This window comes from Pithys albifrons, chromosome 4 (assembly GCF_047495875.1).
Source record: "Pithys albifrons albifrons isolate INPA30051 chromosome 4, PitAlb_v1, whole genome shotgun sequence".
In the NCBI taxonomy this organism is placed as follows: Eukaryota; Metazoa; Chordata; class Aves; order Passeriformes; family Thamnophilidae; genus Pithys; species Pithys albifrons.
The window spans coordinates 62,103,974-62,123,151 of NC_092461.1; positions in this window are offsets into that span (position 1 = coordinate 62,103,974).

Here is a 19,178-nt window from a genome sequence, read left to right on the forward strand (position 1 = left end):
CCATTAAACTACAGTCAATTGACCTTACATACTGTAATTTTTGTGTGCTTCAAATGCATAGATGAAGATTTTCATATGGGGAGCTATGCATACTCTGACCACTGGTATAGTGAGTTCAGTGGAATAATCTACCTGAAGCAGCAGAAAGAGATGGGGCTTTGTACTTGCTGTTACATTACACATTTGCAAGCTCTCATAAGTTTTTAAAAGGCAAAATCTATCACCTATTTCTCTAGCTTGTAGGTAAGTCTCCATCAGTCTACTCTCACATTTAGGTATGTCATAGAATTACATTTCAGGAGTTTGAGAGGAGGGAATCATTTCTGTATCCCTAAGGGCCACCAATAGAAAATGTGATCTGGGTGTTCAGTTTCCCAAAGTCCATTCCCTACTCATGGTAAATTTTAAGATGCTGTGTTTGTATTTGATCAGTCATTATTTTCAGTAAAAGAGCAGAGCCTTTCACCTCAGAAATCTCACTTTCTTCATTTCTTTGCTCCAAACTAAAACCTTCTCCCACTGTCCTGGTAACAGTCCCTGATACTGTAGTTGATATCTAGCCAGCTCTGTATTTTGCTGGTATCTGCTTTTGCTTTTGTAGCTCAGCAGGGTATATTGCTTCCTCCAAGTCTCACCAAAATTTGAGACCGATTTTCACACCCTCCTCTTTGTTTTAATACTTGATACCCCCCCAACCACCTTCCCTGCTGTTTCCCTTAAAGCACCATGAAAACTGATTTTGATCTCACTGTGAATCTGACCAAATAAGATTAGCATTTAACAAAAAACCCTTTTAGAAACAAAGTCCTGAAGACTAAATGTAATCATGCTGATTCTGAGAGCTGCAGTCATTTGTCCTTGGCTTGTTTTTCCCAGAAATGACTAGTACAGGCATATTTTTTCATAGGGATAGTTGGCTCTGCTCTCACTTGGCTGGTCTTAGGAGATGATTTCAGCTACAGTTTCATCTGCCAAGTCCCATATTCCCTTGTGATCTAGTTTGGATTTTAGTTTTCCAGCTAGACCACCTGCCTGGTGTTAATTAGTTATGGTTTCCTTTTCATATGCAAAACTGTTTTAACTTCTTGAGCTGGCAGAGTTTTGCCTGGGCTTCCCTCCTAGTCCTACTGTACAAGCACTGCTGCCTGCCTAGACCTGTCATCTGCACTATAAAATCAGCCAGTCTCAATCAGATATGACAAATTGTTCAAGAGGAACGGGTAGAAGAGAAGCAGCAATTAACTTTCCTGTTTACTACTTTGAGGCTGTTGATATCTCTCTGGAGTTAGAAAATCCTTGTCTGACTGAGTTGCTGGTCTTGTTTCTAAGAAGTTGATGATTTTTAATCCAAAGCAGAAGGAGAGGTAAAACGTCTTCAGTAAGTACTAGAAGTTCATGTGCCCAGATATTTATAGTCAAGATATACAACTCTGGCAGGGCTATTTTTCCACACCCAAACTATTTACTGTGTGCTTGTTACTATATCAGGCTGGACTGATATGCTGTTACTATGATAGGTACTCCAAGCAACCTCTGTGCATCCTACTCCGTCCATTCCTCTTGTAAGTGGTGCTATGGAAAGTGTTACAGGCACACAACACAGAACACCACCAGACAAGCTTGCATGGTACTTAGTCTGGCCACCAGTCAGCTCCTCGTAGGGATGCCACATTAGCAGACAATATTCTGGGCTTCCTTTAGTCTGAATAAATAACCAGAATCTTCTTAGCTTTTTCTTGACAGAGGTATTCCGTTTGTCATTCCTTCGTAGCAACCTTGTGTCTTTGGTCCTGATCAACAGGCTTCCCTGTGCACAATACAGATTTTTATTTCCCGGATTTTATTTCTCCACTTTGTGGACTCAAGACTTACAGTTCACTTTTTGGAGGTTTGTCATTGTTGGTAAATGATGGTAAAGTTGGTAAATAATGTTTATCTTTTCAAATCTTCTGTCAGCTTTCTCAGATGCCCTTCAAATCCCTCAGAGCACAAGGTGCCTACTTCTTTGTCTGAGCTGTATTGCTTAGTTATTGCAGTGAGTGCAATGGCTACCCTGATTCAGCTGGAGTTATCATCACATCCAGAGCTTCACGTGAATAAATAATCATCAAAGCTCTGTTATCTACCTGGGAATCCCTTTCTATTATGGCAAAGTTTCTGTTAATTTTTAGAAGCAGCAATGCAGACAACCAAGATCTGCATTTGAAAAACATTATAGCTGTTTGCCACAAAGGCTGTCCCATACCAAATGATGCCATGTCAAATACAGATGCTGCGTAGGCAGCTTTCAATTCTGGCACACACGAACATGCAAAGCCATCTCTGTGTACAATATGCCTCCTTAAGGTCTTGCTTCTTTTATTCAGTGCATGTCGTCTCTGCAAAATTTCATGGACCAGTAGCTTTTAAACACAGAGGTACTGTTAAGTTCCTCTAATATGAACAAAGACCTCACAATTTCACTTAATGACTCCAGGCCCATTATATCTAACGGAAACAGCATCTATTTTTCAGAAAGAAATCCAAATCCTCATGTAAGGAGTCAAAGTAAGAATCACTTCTAGCTAGGCAGAAGTCAGGTCCCTAATGTACAACAATCTCAAGATACATTCAGAAACCTTTCATTTCAGGACCACATTTTTAGGTGCTGTAACTTGTCTTTAGTGTAGCTTGTCTCTCAAAAGAAACTTAAGCTAGTTGAGATGAGAAATGTAGCCTTCAGATGGTAAAACTAAGTAAAACAGTGACAAATGTACCAGCTTTTCTTGTTTTATCACCTGCAAGTTTTGAGTCAGTCGTGTTAGTCATCATCTATTTGGTCTTGGTCCCTAAGCCATGAAATTTTGAAGATGCTAATTTGGATGGCAACATGGGTGCTGTCATCAGTCTGTTGAGACAGCTGATATGAAGAATTACCATCTGATGCCTTTTTCTGTTTCTATACTATGTAAGTTAGAACTAGAGTAACTGTACAAGTGGCTGGAAACCAAATATTTCATTGCAGATAAAGAGAGTGGTTGTGCTAAAACAGGCCAAATTAAATTGGGCTGAGTTGGTCTTCTTTCTCTTTGAATACTTTCCACAATGTAACAAGAGACTCTCCTATGAAGACTCAAATTCAGCGAAGCCAGACAGCTCCGAGCTTACATACCCTAGATGAGATGAGGATGTAGCTGACCTCAAGTGTATGAATTATGCTGCGAATTGTCACAGAACTACTTGGTGCTTCGAAGTTTCTTTATGTCCATTATCAGTTCCTTTGAAATGAGATGGCATTTTACTGGGCCTTCAAATATCAAAGAGGTAGAGGTCCTTTAATACCACTCAAATTGTATCTGAACTAATAAACTAAACATGCATGGAACCATTCTCTGACAGTGAGCACAACTGGCACTTGGCTTCACATCATCACACTCTTGCCCTTCAAAGTAAGGTCCCTGAATTCAGGTTGCCCAGTGGGAAGGTTTTTCACCCCTTTCTTGTCCTCAGGCCATAGCTGGGTATTGTCCAGGAGAGTGATATCTGATGTGAGCCAAAAACATCCCTAGGACCTTTTGAAAAATTTAGGAGTAAAGGCAATTGAAACCCAGAGGCTGGGAACATTCCTTTCCACTTTTCAGTTTACTAGAATTGTAGCCTCAGAGACTGAACACTCCTCTAATGTTACTTACACAATCATGCACAGAGGCAGGAGAAAATTGAGAGGCAAATAGTTAGGAAAACAATCACCTTGTGCTTTCTTCAAAAGCCGCATATACTTAACTGTGATAATCTGGACAAAAGAAAATGGACTTTCACTAGGCTATCAAAATGCTGAAAGATTTCACACTATGAAAAGACTTATGTGTCAAATCCAAATCTCTATCCAAGAAATACTTAGAAGTCATAGCTATTTGAAAGATTGAAGTGATAATGTCTGTTATAAAATATTATTTTGTGCATTTCAAAAGGAATAGATCATGTTTTGTAAACTAACGGAAAAAAGGGCAAATAAATGACTGCAAGACAAAACACTCCTCAGGAGTCTAATCCAAATTGAAAGGTTAAATATAAAAGGAGGAAACTCCTAGGTAGCTGTAAGCTCCTGTTAAATCAGCAGCATTACTTTTCTGATAATATAGCCCTGACAAGCCGTCACTATGACTGTGCAGTCATAAAGAAAGAACATTTGCACGAAGAGCCACTGTTCTAAACAGATCAGGTAAAACATCCTTATACAAAAGCAGCACATCTCTGGAAACAACTTTCTATACAAAATATAGTAAGCCAAATTGCACTCTGTGAAACCTGTGCAACTTGGTATCTTTGCAGAGCATCTCAGAGAGCACAATATGGCCAGTTTCAGCATATGCCCTCATTTTTGAATTTTCATAGACATTGTGTGCCCCTCCTCTAAAATTATGGCAGTCCCTTCCCTTCTCCATCAATGCTTTCACTGCAGTTTCAGGCTGTGTAAATAATCTGCTGACATGCAAGACACAAATGCAACCCTGCTACCTGCTGGAACCGAGGCCATTGCCTAAACTGCCCTCTTTCCAGTCAATTATGTGTACTTTTGTGAAACTGGATACATTCATCCATCCATGCTTTAAGAGTACCAGTTCTTTTGAAAACTTCTTTGAAAAGACATGAGAGCTGATGTACCTTACAGTATATGACTCTATTGAGAATAAACGAGGGAGGAGAAAACTGAAAGAAGTGAAGAAGAATAGCTGAGTCTCAGCAACAGTACAGAGCTGCAGGAAGTCACTAATGAAACCAGATCCCACGGCAGCTGTGCTGTGTTGCATATGGCATCTAGCAGAGATTTCATTGGATTGTCAAGAGGATAACAGGAGGACAGACAGCCTGGCATGCATATTACAGTTTGCAATTAAAAAATAGTTATAGAACCTTTTTCAAGGGACTATTGTGCTGAAAAAAAAAAAAAGGTATTAGAGTAAACAAGGGGTGTTTGAAAAAAGTAAGAATTTACTTGAAATTTGTTCAGTCCTTTAAGGCTTGTCAATTGGATTTTCCCTTAGCAGCGTTCATGCTGACAGAGCAGATGTTCAGCTGGTACAGTTAAATTATTATAAATATAGTTACATTATTCTATGAGCTAAGACCAAGTTATTTCTGAAATTCCAGAAGTGGTGCAAAACAGAAGCAATCTAAGTGGTCCAGAGATATGTTTCAGAATTGAAAGTGGGGAATGCTGTCACTCCTTAAATTTACCAGTTCTCTAGGAGTTACAAAACTATCATATGAACAGGACACCCTTTGAAATGCTTTCCAGGTCTGTAGGTTGAAAGGGAGGAATTTTTCACAAAGAAGAGTAAGATGAAACCTGTAGAGTGAGGAGGAATCATCCCACTCTCTAATTCATTGTACATAAAAGCCAAGCACCAGGTACAAATTGAGCTGGGATTACTATGGGTCTTTTAATAAACGACAGTTTTTCTAGGGCAGAACCTTGGTCAAAGACTAACTGGAGTCTCATTTGAGGCTGATGGGGAGTAAGATCATGCATATTTCATTAATACATAGGCAATTTGTGTGACACAGCCTTAGGTTTTACATAGCCATTGAATACTACTGCAGATGTAGCTCTGCTTAAATGGAATGCTGGCCTGAGTATTTGAAAAAAAATTTTATAAAGGTAGGTTTTTCAGCCTGAACTGAGCTCCCTGCTCCTGTACCTACTTGTTATTTTTCTCTAAGCTAACCAGTTTTAAGTCGGTGTGGCCATGTCTGTATCATATTTATCCTTTAAAATTGCATTTAATTTCCCTAGATTTTAGCTATCTGAAGTTTTCAAGATATTCTATTCTACATATCTGGGATAGGGCAGCTTGACTGTGGACACAGGACTAATGGCTCTAAGAACAGCAAACATGTGAGGAGCATGATGGGCAGAAAGCCTACTTCTGTCCTGCTGCAGGTTTGAAATGGATAAGGGGATCTATGACTCATAACAAGGAGGATGACACACTCTAGATGAATCCCTTGCAGTATTCACCAGAGTTACTAAAATCTGGACTAGTTAATGGCTTGAAAGCTTTTTTGGATCCTTGGAAGTCCCAGACCAGTCCATATAGCCTGATTTTCCTAATCTGTGCTTTTGTCATCCAAGGAGACAGAAACAGATGAGCTACTCCGAAAGACCTGAGCTACTCTGAAAGACCTAAAATAGATTAATTTCCTTCTGGAGGTGCTTGTCTCTTTTCTAGGCACCAAAGGGAATTTAGCTCAAGAGCTAAGCTCATAACTTTTAGCTAGGTAGACATATGTGAAATAACCCAAATGAGGTTAAACCCCTCTAGTTCATTTTTGCAACAAACCAAAGACAGCTGTGGTAGGCAGATTAAATCAACTGCTACTGATGCCCTGCTGCTTGTTCCTACTCATCTCCATAAGGCTATTGTCTCACACTTTGGCTTGTGTAAATGTCGGTGAACTTTGGGGTTGAGAACGAACTAATGGGTGGGAAATGGCTGAACAGTTCATTCTGGAATGGACAGCACCAAATGTGTATCTGCAGCAGCTGGGTTACATCAGCTGTCCATGACTGAAGTTTTAATTATGTGGTCTTGAGCCTCAGCCCTGCATAGCATAGTATTCTCTATTACTGCAGACATGATGGAACTGACCAAGCCACTCCCACACTGGCTCCTACACTTTGAGATGATGTCGGAATATGGTATGGAATACCATTGGCTAGAAGAAGTCATCTGTCAGCAAGCTCAGCCCAGCTCAAGTCAGCTGACAGTCCCTGGCCTATTCTGAAATCCAAAACTTAAATATAGGCCCACACCTAGCCAAAACTATAACATCATCTTACCTAAGGAAAGGGGAAAGAATGTTCCTCTGCTGTGTGTGAGCACAGAAGAGAAGCAGAGAAAGCCCATGGTAACTCCTCAGGTAGGCAGTGTGAAGCAACAACCCCATGAGGGTTCTTCAATAGCAAACCTGAGAAATCCACAGTGTTGCCAGTCTGACAGCTCAGCACCACATGGTAATAAAAGGAGAGGCTGTAAACAATTTTAGCTCTGAGATCCTCTCCCTCTCTCTCTCTCTCTCTCTCTCTCTCTATATATATATATACTGTGACAGATTTCCAGAAATACCATTCTGTCATCTGCACAGAAAATTCTTAGTGGGAGGTCATGAAAGAAAAGCAAAATGTGTGCATATTCAGTGCCAGCTGAAGAGCTCTTATTTTCATACTGAGTTTTTCTACACACGAGATATATAGTATTCAGATGATACTATGTTGCTTCTGGTCCCTTGAATCCCTAGTGGGTTAAAAGTTGCAAGCTCTGTGTGCACTCACATCCCCGGGAAGAACTACAGTAATATGCAAATAGCACATGTCATCACTAATTCCTGGGAAATACAGAGAAAATATACAAAAAGTTTAATGAACGGAAGAAGAAAGAGAAGTGGTAACTGACATTTCTAGCTAGGGAATATGACAATCAACAGCACAGCTACCAGCCAAATCCTCTTATAGGCCCAAAAATGCTAAAAGCTTTAGCTGAGTGTAAACAAATGCCATATTCAGTGAAAAGCAGTCTTGAGGGACAGATCTGTTAACCATCAGTGGGCATGTTTCATCTTACCGCTCCTTTCCAGCCAGTTAAAGGAAGCTTTGTGTACCTGCCTACAGACAGGAGCTGTGGCTCTGTGACGCAGGAAACCATTGCCTTTCCCTCAGGCCAAAAAGGGAAGACTATAGCTGCTGCCTACATATATAAAATATAATATAGACCATTTATAAACACAGAATTCTTCAAACGCCTTCCCTTAGGCTACCACTTTTGAATTTATACACAAAGAGAACAAGGGAAATGTCAAATTCAAGTGAAAACTGAGGACAGATTTATTTTTTAATTTAGTGTATAAAATGAACCTGTCTTATTACATTAGCCTGTGATAGCATGAAGTATTGTTTAATGCTTAAAAAATGAAATCATACCTTAAAAATATGTGCAAGGTAAAGCAGAACCCCAGGAAAGCATTTAACTGTTAGTTTCACCCTCAGCTCAGGAGAAGTTCCATTGCAGGCAATGGCAATGCTCATGTACTTGATGCCCTGCCCATGCTTTGATGTACCTTTCCCTTGGGCCTCAATGACCTCCCTCCATGAGAGAAGCCAGACTTTTCCCTTCTGAGTAAGTATGCTCTTCATGCCTGCACAAGCCAAAAGTCAAGTTTTTCAGAATATCCCAAGTTCCAAAATGTTTACTGAAATGTCACTTGTGACAGTGAGCTGTTCAGCTGGTGAATCAAAGCAATTCAGAGGAGATATTTAGAAGTTTGGGTTATTTTCACAGTTTTTCTTAGATTTCTTCCAAATTATTCAGTTCAATGTAAATATTTACTGAAAGTGAGAGCAAAGAGTGGCTACACCATTTGGGAGGGTTGTTGGACTTCTGCTGTCTACAGTTCCATGAGATGAGGTTGTAGTGAGGTGTCAGTCTTTTCTCCCAAGTGACAAGTGACAGGATGAGAGGAAATGTCCTCAAGCTGCACAATGGAAGCTCTAAATTGGATATTAGGAAAAATTTCTTCACCAAAAGAGTTGTCAAGCATTGGAACAGACTGCTCAGAGTCGCTGTCCCTGGAGGTATTTAAAAGACATGTAGATGTGGCACTGAGGGGCATGGTTTAGTGGTGGACTTGGGGTTAATGGTTGGAGTTGATGATCTTAGATGTGTTTTCCAAAGTAAACTATGCTATATAACTCTATGATTCCATGACTTGGTGATCTCCAGATAGGTCGCTTCCAACTTCAGCTGTGCTGTGTACTCTTCAAAGAAAACCTTCAAGAAGCTAAAGCAATGCTGAGAAACTCTCCCAAGAAATTGCACAGACTGTGCTTGCTGTACTAGTAGTTCTCCTTCCTGCAGCAGTAACTCACTGGGATCAACCCACCATGGTGGAGCCCTATTACATCAGCAGGGATCTGTGTAGCCACAGAGGCTGTGGGAGTTACTGCCAAAGTCTGCTCAAGCATTACTCCCCTGCAGAGAAGGGAGCATCCCGGCTGCAAACCAGTTCCCAAGACAGCAGAACCCCCTGGAAGCTGGGGCACTTGCTTTATTTGCCTATCACAGTAACCAATCTGTGGTTAACCTAGCCTGTGGTTCATAACATTAAAATAATTAAAATTTGATGAACAAACTCCTGAAAAAATTATTCTCATCAAGAAAAAGGTGTGTTTGAAAAATAATGCAAATCATACAGTCAGGTTAAATCAACTTCCTTTTCTGGGACTTTTTGGCAATGCCAGTCACACAGGCTCAGTCTTTATTTTTTACACTGTAATTTGAGTGGAGCTCCCTCACAGCTGTGCTTTGTTTCATCCAACAGGTGTTTTGGGTATATCTCACCTGCAGACTAGGAGTGTTTACAGGTATTTTTTCACTGGTAATTTCGCAGCGTTAAAATGTTAAGCTTGTTACTTCTATAAAGTGGAAAATTTTCTTGTGATACCTAGAGGTAGCATATTAATGCCTACTGAAATAATGTGAGTCCTAAACCACAATCTGCAGATATTTACATGGCTTCAGGCTCTTACTTTCCAATCTGAAGATATGATTTTATAGTTCTTAATCTAGTTCCCTGAGTTATAGCAATAAATATGTGGGCTAACCGCCCGGGTTACAGCAATATATATGTGGGTTCCTCACAATGCACTGTTAAATGTCTAAGGAGTTACCTAAATGGATGATATTAATCCATCAGTGATGTTCTGTGTCTCCCAGATCTCTGACCTTTCTGCTAGCCAGAGCTGTGTGATCAGCAGTCACTGGGTGAGATTTGCAAGCTGTATCCCCATCCTGAGTACATGCTGCCTCCTGCCTTCCCACAGCATGACCTGTGTGTCTTACCATTTATTGGATAGCAGACATGGTGAGCCATCACCCCTTATTGCCAGAAAAACCAAATGCAGTCTGTGCCTGGCAAACACTGCCTGGAATGGACACACTTGTTCCTGCAGAGCATCCTTCAGGAGAATCACCCTGGGCCTCTGTTACAAAAATAAAAATAAAAAACCCAACCCTGTCCCCACCCACCACCTCCACCCAAAACCCGAGTAGGCATTTTCTTATGTGAAAGCCATGAGTTTGCCCTCCCTGTCTGCCTGTCAGGACTCTGGTAAAATGTATTCACAGGCTTAAAAATGTGTACTCAGGCCAAATGTATTCACTTTAAGAGTCACGTATACATGTAGAAGAGATTCAGTTTTAAGGTGTTATTCTAACTGTAAACCTACAGTTGCTTTGATAAGATGTAGACCCACATCAGGGATAAAGCACAGTTTGGATCAGTTATTCTCTTCTTTATATCCACTGATTCATCTTCCATAAATATTCTTGCTAACAACCAAAACCACTCTGAGAAATTACAAACAACATTTTTCATGTACAAGAATGATTATGTGGCCAAAAGAGGCATCTTTCCTTTATTCCTTCAGAGCTGAACTTACCTGCAGAGCTGGACAGGGAAAAACCTTCTTGCTGCACTAAGTATCTGGCATAATGCTGTGCATGAGATGTCATGCAGTTGTATGGAACAGTTTCTGGCATGTCAGAGTGTCTAGCAGGATGTACATGCCTTCCAAAATCACTGAAACTTTGACTAATCCATAAAAACACACAATAAGCCACCTATCTTCTATTTCTTATCATTAACTATTATGAATGCATAGTCTAGTGACTGTGGACATTCCAGTGGCATTTAAGAAAAATTCACTAAGTTAGTTAAAATACAGAACTGGAAAAGACTTGTACTATAGTCTCATGTTGCACACTGATCTTTATTATTTTTTCCTGGTCACTAGTGATTTCAGTTTTCTTTAGGAATTTCATCAGATGAAAGGACTGGTTATTGAAAAGATAGTAATAAAACATCTTCCTAAAGATTTCTCTCCCAGGAATTGGGAATTTTTTTCATTAGCTTCTTTTGCTGTCACATTCCTGTCACCATTCTGAGGCATATCTATAGTGTGAATAATGTTGCATTTTTTTCTTTCCTGTGTAGAAGTCTGGGAATAGTAGGGCCTTGATACAAATTGTATTGGCTTATAATAATTGTTAGGAAATGTAAGACAGTATTGACACAAGCACTTCCTACCCACTCAGTGAGTGGAAAATCAGCAAGGTGCGAGACCCAAAGAGTTTAGGAGACATTCATGAGCTCTGATACTTGACTGGACTAAGTTTCTGATTGTAAGTGCAGAAGTCCAATAAGACAGAGGCACTGTTGTCCAAGTGTGACATTCCGCGTTATGAGATGATCCTAAAAAGAAACATTCTTTTTTCAGGAAAGCTCTACTTTAAGTTATAAAAGCAAGGAATAGGTCAAGAATACTACAATATATGTTGGCAAACAGTTATGAAATGTGTACAAGTATGTACTGGCTTTGCTCTACAAACTTTCCAAGTACCTGATACTTTAAGTGATCATTCTTGGAATGTCTTATTAAGTTATAAATATATATTTAGGAAACAGAATAAGTATTTGAGGGTTTCAGTCAAGTGTAAGGAAATATCTAAGAGAGCATAACCAAAAAGAAAGTGGTTGCCCACTGCTCAGTACTGGATGTGTATGGGATTCAAAATAAAGCATTGAAGTAACACAAAACCATACAGCAAAATCATTGACTTACACTACTATCAATATGGCTAAAATATATTTAGGAGAGCTCTAGAAGATTAAATAAAGGAATTTTTTTATCAGAAGTCAGTGGACCAATTCAATGTTTTTCATTCTCCAAATGTACCTGTAATGGTTTGATTGGTTAATAGTAAAATATAAATTTCTGTCTAAACAATTTTAATTTTAGTGAGCTTTTTCTCTTGTGGGACATTGTAATTGGAAAAAAAATGTTTTATACTGCTTCATTTGCATGCTTAAAAATGGAGATTTTTTCCTGCATGAGATTCTTTGTTCAAGTAATGGGATTTCAAGAGGAAAAGTTCAGATAAATAGCATAAAGAATAAGCACAATAAAATACAACTTGCAATAGAATTAGGAACAGAGGAAGGACAGGTGTCTTTTGCACAAATGAATCTAGTCTCCTACAACTTACATAAGTATGTTTCTTAAGTGCTTGTAACTGAAAGGTAACCTTTCATTTAGTTAGTAAAAAAAACAAACAAAAAACCAAAAAACCAAAACTTGATAAAGACTCCCAAGGGGAGTAACATGATGCTCAAAATTTTAATGAAATAAGTAGGAATTTCATATTACAATATTTAAGGCACATCCCATGACTTGGGAAGAATTTACTAAAATGTTGTGCAAAAGCTAAGAAGACTATTTTTCATATCTTGAACTGAAAAAGCATGTTTGCAAGAGATGAGCTTTGAGAAGAAGTTCAGATAATTTGGCAGAAAAAGATAATTTTTAAGAAACTTCACAAAACAATGTCAGGGTAGTCCAACTGTCGGAATTTTTGTCTTAGAAACCATCAAACAAAGGCAGCATTTTGTTATCACATTGTGAGGTGTCTTTACAGTTGCTGGGTGAAGTGGTGGCTTTGTGACTTCTGAGTAACATGACACTGCTCCTTTTAGCTATTCCATCTCAGGACTCCACCACTTTTTTTCCTAAAAGATTCTCCAGAATTCAACCAGATGAAAGGTAGCAACTGGGAAAAGTCTTTTGCATGCTGAGGAAGCCATGGTGGATGCACTTTAGTCACTGTCCCTATCCTATGCATGTGCCTTTCCTCACCACATGAGAGTAAGGCCAATTTTTATGGCCCTACTAAACACCTTTGTGGCCAGAACCTCTCTTCAGTGCCATAAAAGGAGGAAAACTTCAGCAGAAGCTCACTGACAAAAGGCAAAGTCTGGTCTCCACCTCTTCCCCTGAGGATAAACCCTACACGAGGTGCCTTAATGCTGGTGTGAAGCTAAACGAAAGCAGATGAATTAGCAAAAGGTTACCACAGTCATATGTACTTGCTCCCTCACCCTTTCTGTCTCAGCCACCCAGTTCTCCTGTACCAGTCTGTTCTTTCCAGTCCCACTGAGATGAGGAAACAGGAACAGCAAAGCTAGAATTATTTTGAATTTAGGATTTCTGAAGGCAATTCTGAAGACTTAAGTTTTATTAGCAACTGACACGTGCAATTTATTCCCCTATACACTGATAAAATAATTAAGTGCCTTTGCAGCTAGAGCAATAATGAATTCCAAAACCTCAGTACTTTTCTCTGGTGGTCCTGTGAAGTGATGACTCCTGAGCCACTGACAAGTAAGAGACTTCAATCAGATTACCTGAAAGGATGCCAGGAAGCAAGATAAATGAAGGTAATTAGTCACTGTCCTTACAGGTCTGCCTGGTCTGTAAAGCAGGAGACAGTCAGCTCCTGCAGACAGGAAATCACATGCAAATGGAGCTCTGAATGCATCACCTCCAAAACAAAACAGCAGCAGCACTGAGAAAGAGAGGCAGAAATGAAGAGAACCTTTCTAATGTCTTGATTTTTATCTTATTTATAAAAGCAACCAGAAACATACTTTAAGCACAGCAATTTAGGTATTTTTTCTAAATGGTGTCTAGCTATGCATTTAATTTTTCTTTACAGTTGGCACAGAGGCAGTCAAAGCTGGAAGGAGGCCTGACCCATTGGCTCAGATCAAGGACTAGATACAGCCTCTTTTAGAGGTCAGGGCTATTCAGACTGAGCCATAGTTCCAAGCTACAAAGCCACTGCTAATATAGACAATCACCAAAGTAATGAGTTTAGACATAAAGAAATATTTCCCATAGATCAGGTTACAAGTGAGAATTGTACATGCATTTCTATATATTTAAATTTCTACTAACTAGGAGGTGAATGTAAGCAGTAACCACTCTGCAGGGCCAGCTGTCGCTTTATGGTTATCAAGCCATAAAGTTCTCACATGAGAAAAGGTGTCAGTATACCTAAAGACAGCAAATCATGCAGAGGTGTTGAAGACAGTGAAGATTTACTGCAGACATATTCAAACAGACATTAACTTGGCTGGAAATCACTGATGCTGTTAAAGAAGGTATTTGCTTGTCTCACAGTCTGTGGTATTTCACACTTTTTCTGATCCCCTTTTCCATTTCAGGAAACCATATGTAAATCTTCTTAAAAACACAGTAAACATAATTCTAGCTAAACCCATTCTAGCCCACAAAAGGACAAGTAGAGACTGTCCCCTCACCTGTGGTTTTAATTGGGACCAAGATGACAGAAGTGGAGCAAATCCTGAGCAGTGGTGCTTTCTCCTCAGTCACTGGAAGAGAAGCTGCTCTGGAAAGGCAGGGCATGTGTTTGGTCAGGAAGGGCAGAGGTCCATGAATGGACTGGCAGCTCTTCTCTATCTCTATGCAGTTGTGCCAGAGGCTCAGGGTCATCTTAGCCACTGCCTTACAAGGTCCCTTGCACTGCTTACTGTAGGACACATGCAGAAAAGAAAAGCAGTCCCTTATCTGCAGTTAATAATTTAGGACTGAAAATGGCTGGAAAATGAACAAATTAAAGAACTAAGTTCCTTGCACATGTCTCAGAGGTGCAGGAGAGCTGCTGAGAGAACTGCTGGCTGTTGGCAAAACCACTCTGATGGGATGGGAAGGCAAGGTGAAGAGTTTGTCCAAGGAGGTTGGTATCACTGTAGCCTAAGTGAGGAACTTTAGACACTGTTATGAGACCAGATAAAGAAATGAATGTGTGAACAACCTGGGAGAGTCCAGATTTGAAATTTATAAATTATATATGAGGATATAGGAAAGAAGCAGGGCCAACTGTTGCTCTCTGTTAGTAACAGTGTAAATCTTTATGAACTCCCTAGAAGTCAGTAAATCTTGTTCCAGATTTGTACAGGCTTGTCCCTCTATGTTTGTTAATACACTTAATTAAATCTTATTCTAATTTGAGTAACATGCTATGCTGGAAAACTATAATCAAAGAGCTATTGAAATGCAGATACTAGGCATAGAATAAGCCCAAACTAGCGTTTTATTTTTTGGGAAATGTGCCAAAAAGACAAAGATTTTAACCAATACTTTTGCTCCACAGAATACGTTGTTTTACTGAAAGAAAAATATTTATTAAGAAATATTGTAACTCATTATGTTTTAATAGTATATTTTTCTCCAAAAATTAGAGACAACATATTTTGTTTTAAACTAAAGGTTTGAATTGCAACATCTTGATGTTATCTAAAATGAGTTCTAGATATAAATTTGAGATATGATAGTTGTATTTAGAAAACATATCACTCTTCTGATAAAAATGTCCACCTTCTTGGTGAACAAAACGGTCAAGACTAAAAATTGTTCAGCACTGTTCATACCATTCAATACTTCAGCTATTCTTACTTTTGGCAAAGCAACAAATAATGTGATATCGCTTAATGAATCTGTTGTAACAACCACATTCTCTCTCTGACATGAACCAGACAACTGTTCAATTCACACATATATAATATTGGTATAAAGCTGGAAAAAAAACCCCACAGGAACACATTCCTGGAGAGATTCCTGTGAGAGATACTTTTTCTACTGGTGATAAAATTTTGTTTCACAGAATCAAGGTCACTGAAAACCCTCATAGTCTGGTCTTAGTGTGCTCAGACTCAGAGTAAGCTGAATGTGTATTACAGGAAAAGTAGAGTATTAGAGTACAGTCTATGCTACCTATTTCTGTAACAGAACACTTATTACTGTAGGTCTGAATTTCCTCTCATAAAAGATGGTACAGAGTATATTTGATTTTTAAAAAAACCCACAGTGCCTATTGCTTTTTAGTCCCAATATTCTAGGAGAAAAATAACATCCCTGACACATTTTTTTGCATTTCTCTAATGCCACCTATTTTATTAAACCCTTTATGTAAAACCACATCAGTGGTACTGAGGGAAAATAATACCCCCACCAATTTAGATATAGTCAAATCAAAACCATTTTCACAAATGATGGGCAGATTTTTGCATTTGGTTTAACATGGTTGGGCATGTTTGCTTTCACTGTTCAGTTGTTTTTACTGAGTAAATTTGTTTAGACTATGAGGAACTAGAAATAATTGTAAATACTCTCTGGCTAGTTATTGAAAGGAGAACTCAAATACTTTTCAGAATATATTGATATATTAAAAGCTTAGCAGGTTGGGAGATTTTTATTCTATACACATCAACAAAAATGAGTATTGCATATTTTTCCTAAACCAAACTCTCCAAGGCCTTTTGGCAAAAGACCCATTGGAAGACAAGGGAAATAGATGGGAAATCTGGGAACCCCGTTGCATCTTCCTGCTCAGCCTGAACACAGGCACTTAGAGGTTGTTTTAAAATATTCCTGAGACTACTAAGTTTCACAAGGATTTTTCAGCAGTTGCAAAGATGAAATTGTCTTGGCCTGGTCCTGTTTTCCCTTCCTGCAGTGAATGTAACTTCGTAAGTCTGAATCTAATTTACTTGCCATAATAAAATTATCACACTCGGAAGATCTGTCAGATCCAAGTTTTGAAATTCTTACTCAGATCTAATTAGGCAAAAGCCTTGCTCTAATTAGAAAAAAATATCTCATACTTCAAATTCACCTACCATACTTCACACAGAACACAATTGTTCTCCACTGGAAACAAATTTTAGTCTTCTACCACAAATAAGAAAACCCACCATGTAAAAGGTAATGTGTTGAAATGAAGAGCTCTTCAAATTATTTGAGTTCTAAACTAACACAAATATTCTTAATATTAGATTTTATGTAAGAAGCAAAACTTCTAAACTGTTTAACTAAGAGCATATGCCTGAGAATTCTTGTGGTTGTACACCATATTTCTGATGCTTGTCCTATACATCAGGTTTCCCAATAATTTCTTTGGAACAAGGATTTCCCTCACAGTACTCTTTATGGTACTAAACAGTTTTTCACTAAGTTCACTTCCCAGTTTTTCATCTATGTCACATTCATTCATAAAAAATGTAGTAAAAAACCCAAGTCTCAATTTTTGCTAATATTTATGTACTATGCCCATAAAAAGTAATTGAACTGTTCATATGAGTAAAAATTTGACCTCCTGATTTGTATCAGATGTGCAGACACCAGTCTCAACATTTCATCACTCTTGTAATTTAATAAAAATTTCTATATGCTGAAGATAAAAGGCTGAATAAAAGAGATTCCTCTGCCAGACTGGTGAAAGTTTAGAGCAAGTGTATGTATTTAGACTGAAGAAACACACAGGCACTTATGCCATGCTTCAGTTCATCTGCTATGTGCAAGGAACCATAATTACAAACACAGGAATGTCTGACATGTACTTGCCCACATAGCACTGCTATATCTCTGCCAGGACAGGCAGTAAATATATCACTGGAAAGTTACTGTAGAGATAATATGAAAACAATTATTATGGGTAATTTCAGGCACTTCTGCAGGGTAGTCATGTTTTCTGGCTCATACTAACTCATTTTTCCTGAATTCAAACCAATTTGAACATGACAGGTTTGAGAGTTTAGCTTAAACACAAATATTAATCTATTTTTGGGGTTGCCAAGAAGTGATTAAGAGAGGGATGAAAAAGAACAGAGGAAATAGTGAAGATTGTTAATCATAAATTTGCTATAAATTAGACTGAAAGTCAGCTTCAGTTGACTTAAAATTCTTTTTAGTGTAGCTTGGCTTTGCCACCAGAAAAATGAGATGGAGAGCCACTGTCTGGCTAATAACAACTACAAAGGTAGAGCTCACCAGTTTGTGTGAGCTCACCTGTGTTTTTTGGAAGAGTGAAAGGAGCTATTGCAAAACCATGACGTAGGCTTCCTCTCAGAAATCCATCTTCTTCACTGGAAGGGAAATAGCATAAGTAATGAACAGCACAAGGTGTTGTCAAATCTGGGGGGCAGTGGGATGATGAAAGGCTTGTAAAACTTCCTAGCATTTTTTAAGTTATAAAGAAATACGTGAAAGTTATCAAATATAAAACTCCAAGAGTCTTGCCTTAATATTCTCTTTTCACATGCACATAAATTACTACTAAGACTATTCACCCATGCAAATCTAAATGAGAAAACCACTGAATTTCAGTTGTCCCTCTAAATATATGAACATGTTCCTGCACATAAAGAGAAATTTATATTATCACCACCACAGTAACCACCAGCTACAAAACACTCCCTCAAAAAGAGAGCAGGATCTGTCTCTTTTCACAAATTATTAGATACTAAATTACAACTTACATTATGCTCAATGCAAACCTGGTTTATGTAGCATGTGAGATATTAGGCAATTGTTGAAAAATATACATATCTGTGCTTTGTACAGGTTTAGTGGGTAATAAATCTCCTCCTATAGGAAGCTGTATAGGACTATTTCTGGCTGCAGCCAAACTATGCTGTCAGTAGCCTGGACTATTTGATTACAAGATCTGAAGAATTTTATGCAGAAGTCTGAACTTTTGTGTGCCTTTTATGGAAACATATTGTGGAGAGCACAGCTCCGATATCATCCTGTAGTCAGTTATTTTTCAAATTCATGAAAATGAGATGTAAAATTTGTTGTACTTGTCAGTTTGGTGATTGTTTCTCAGCTCCTCTACAGAGTTCCTAAACAGAGTGGCTGATGTATATACAAATCATTTAAATGCATAGCTGTTTTTTTAAAGCATTACTGATATATTACCAGAGATAAGCAGGTCTGCAAGTGAGTCAGTTGCTACTCTAGGGCTTCCTACCAAGTGACCAATGCTGTATGACAGGCACTTGCCATGGCAGGGTAGGTGCACCCGAGGATCTTCTGTTATGCAGCATCCCTTTTCTGGGCAGTGGGTGGGCATGGGGCTCTGCTGTCCCAAGCAGCTGGGACAGAGTGGGGTGGGGGCAAAGGGGAGTGTCTGGGCATGTCAGCTGCTTGCTCAGCTGGTGCTGCTGAAGTACTGGAATGTGGCCTGAAATCAATCTTCTTTCCAATATTATTATTTAATTTTTTTGTTCAAAATATACTGCTGAGCTGGTGGAAATACACACACTGCTATCACAGTGTGGGACCCTTATTTTTCTGAAGACAGACAAGTTTTTATAGAAGTTCAAAATCATAGAATCACAGAATCATGACATGGTTTGGATTGAAAGGGACCTGAAGGATCTTCTAATTCCAACCTGTTGCCATTTGCAAAGACACCTTCCACTTGACCAGTTTGCTCAGA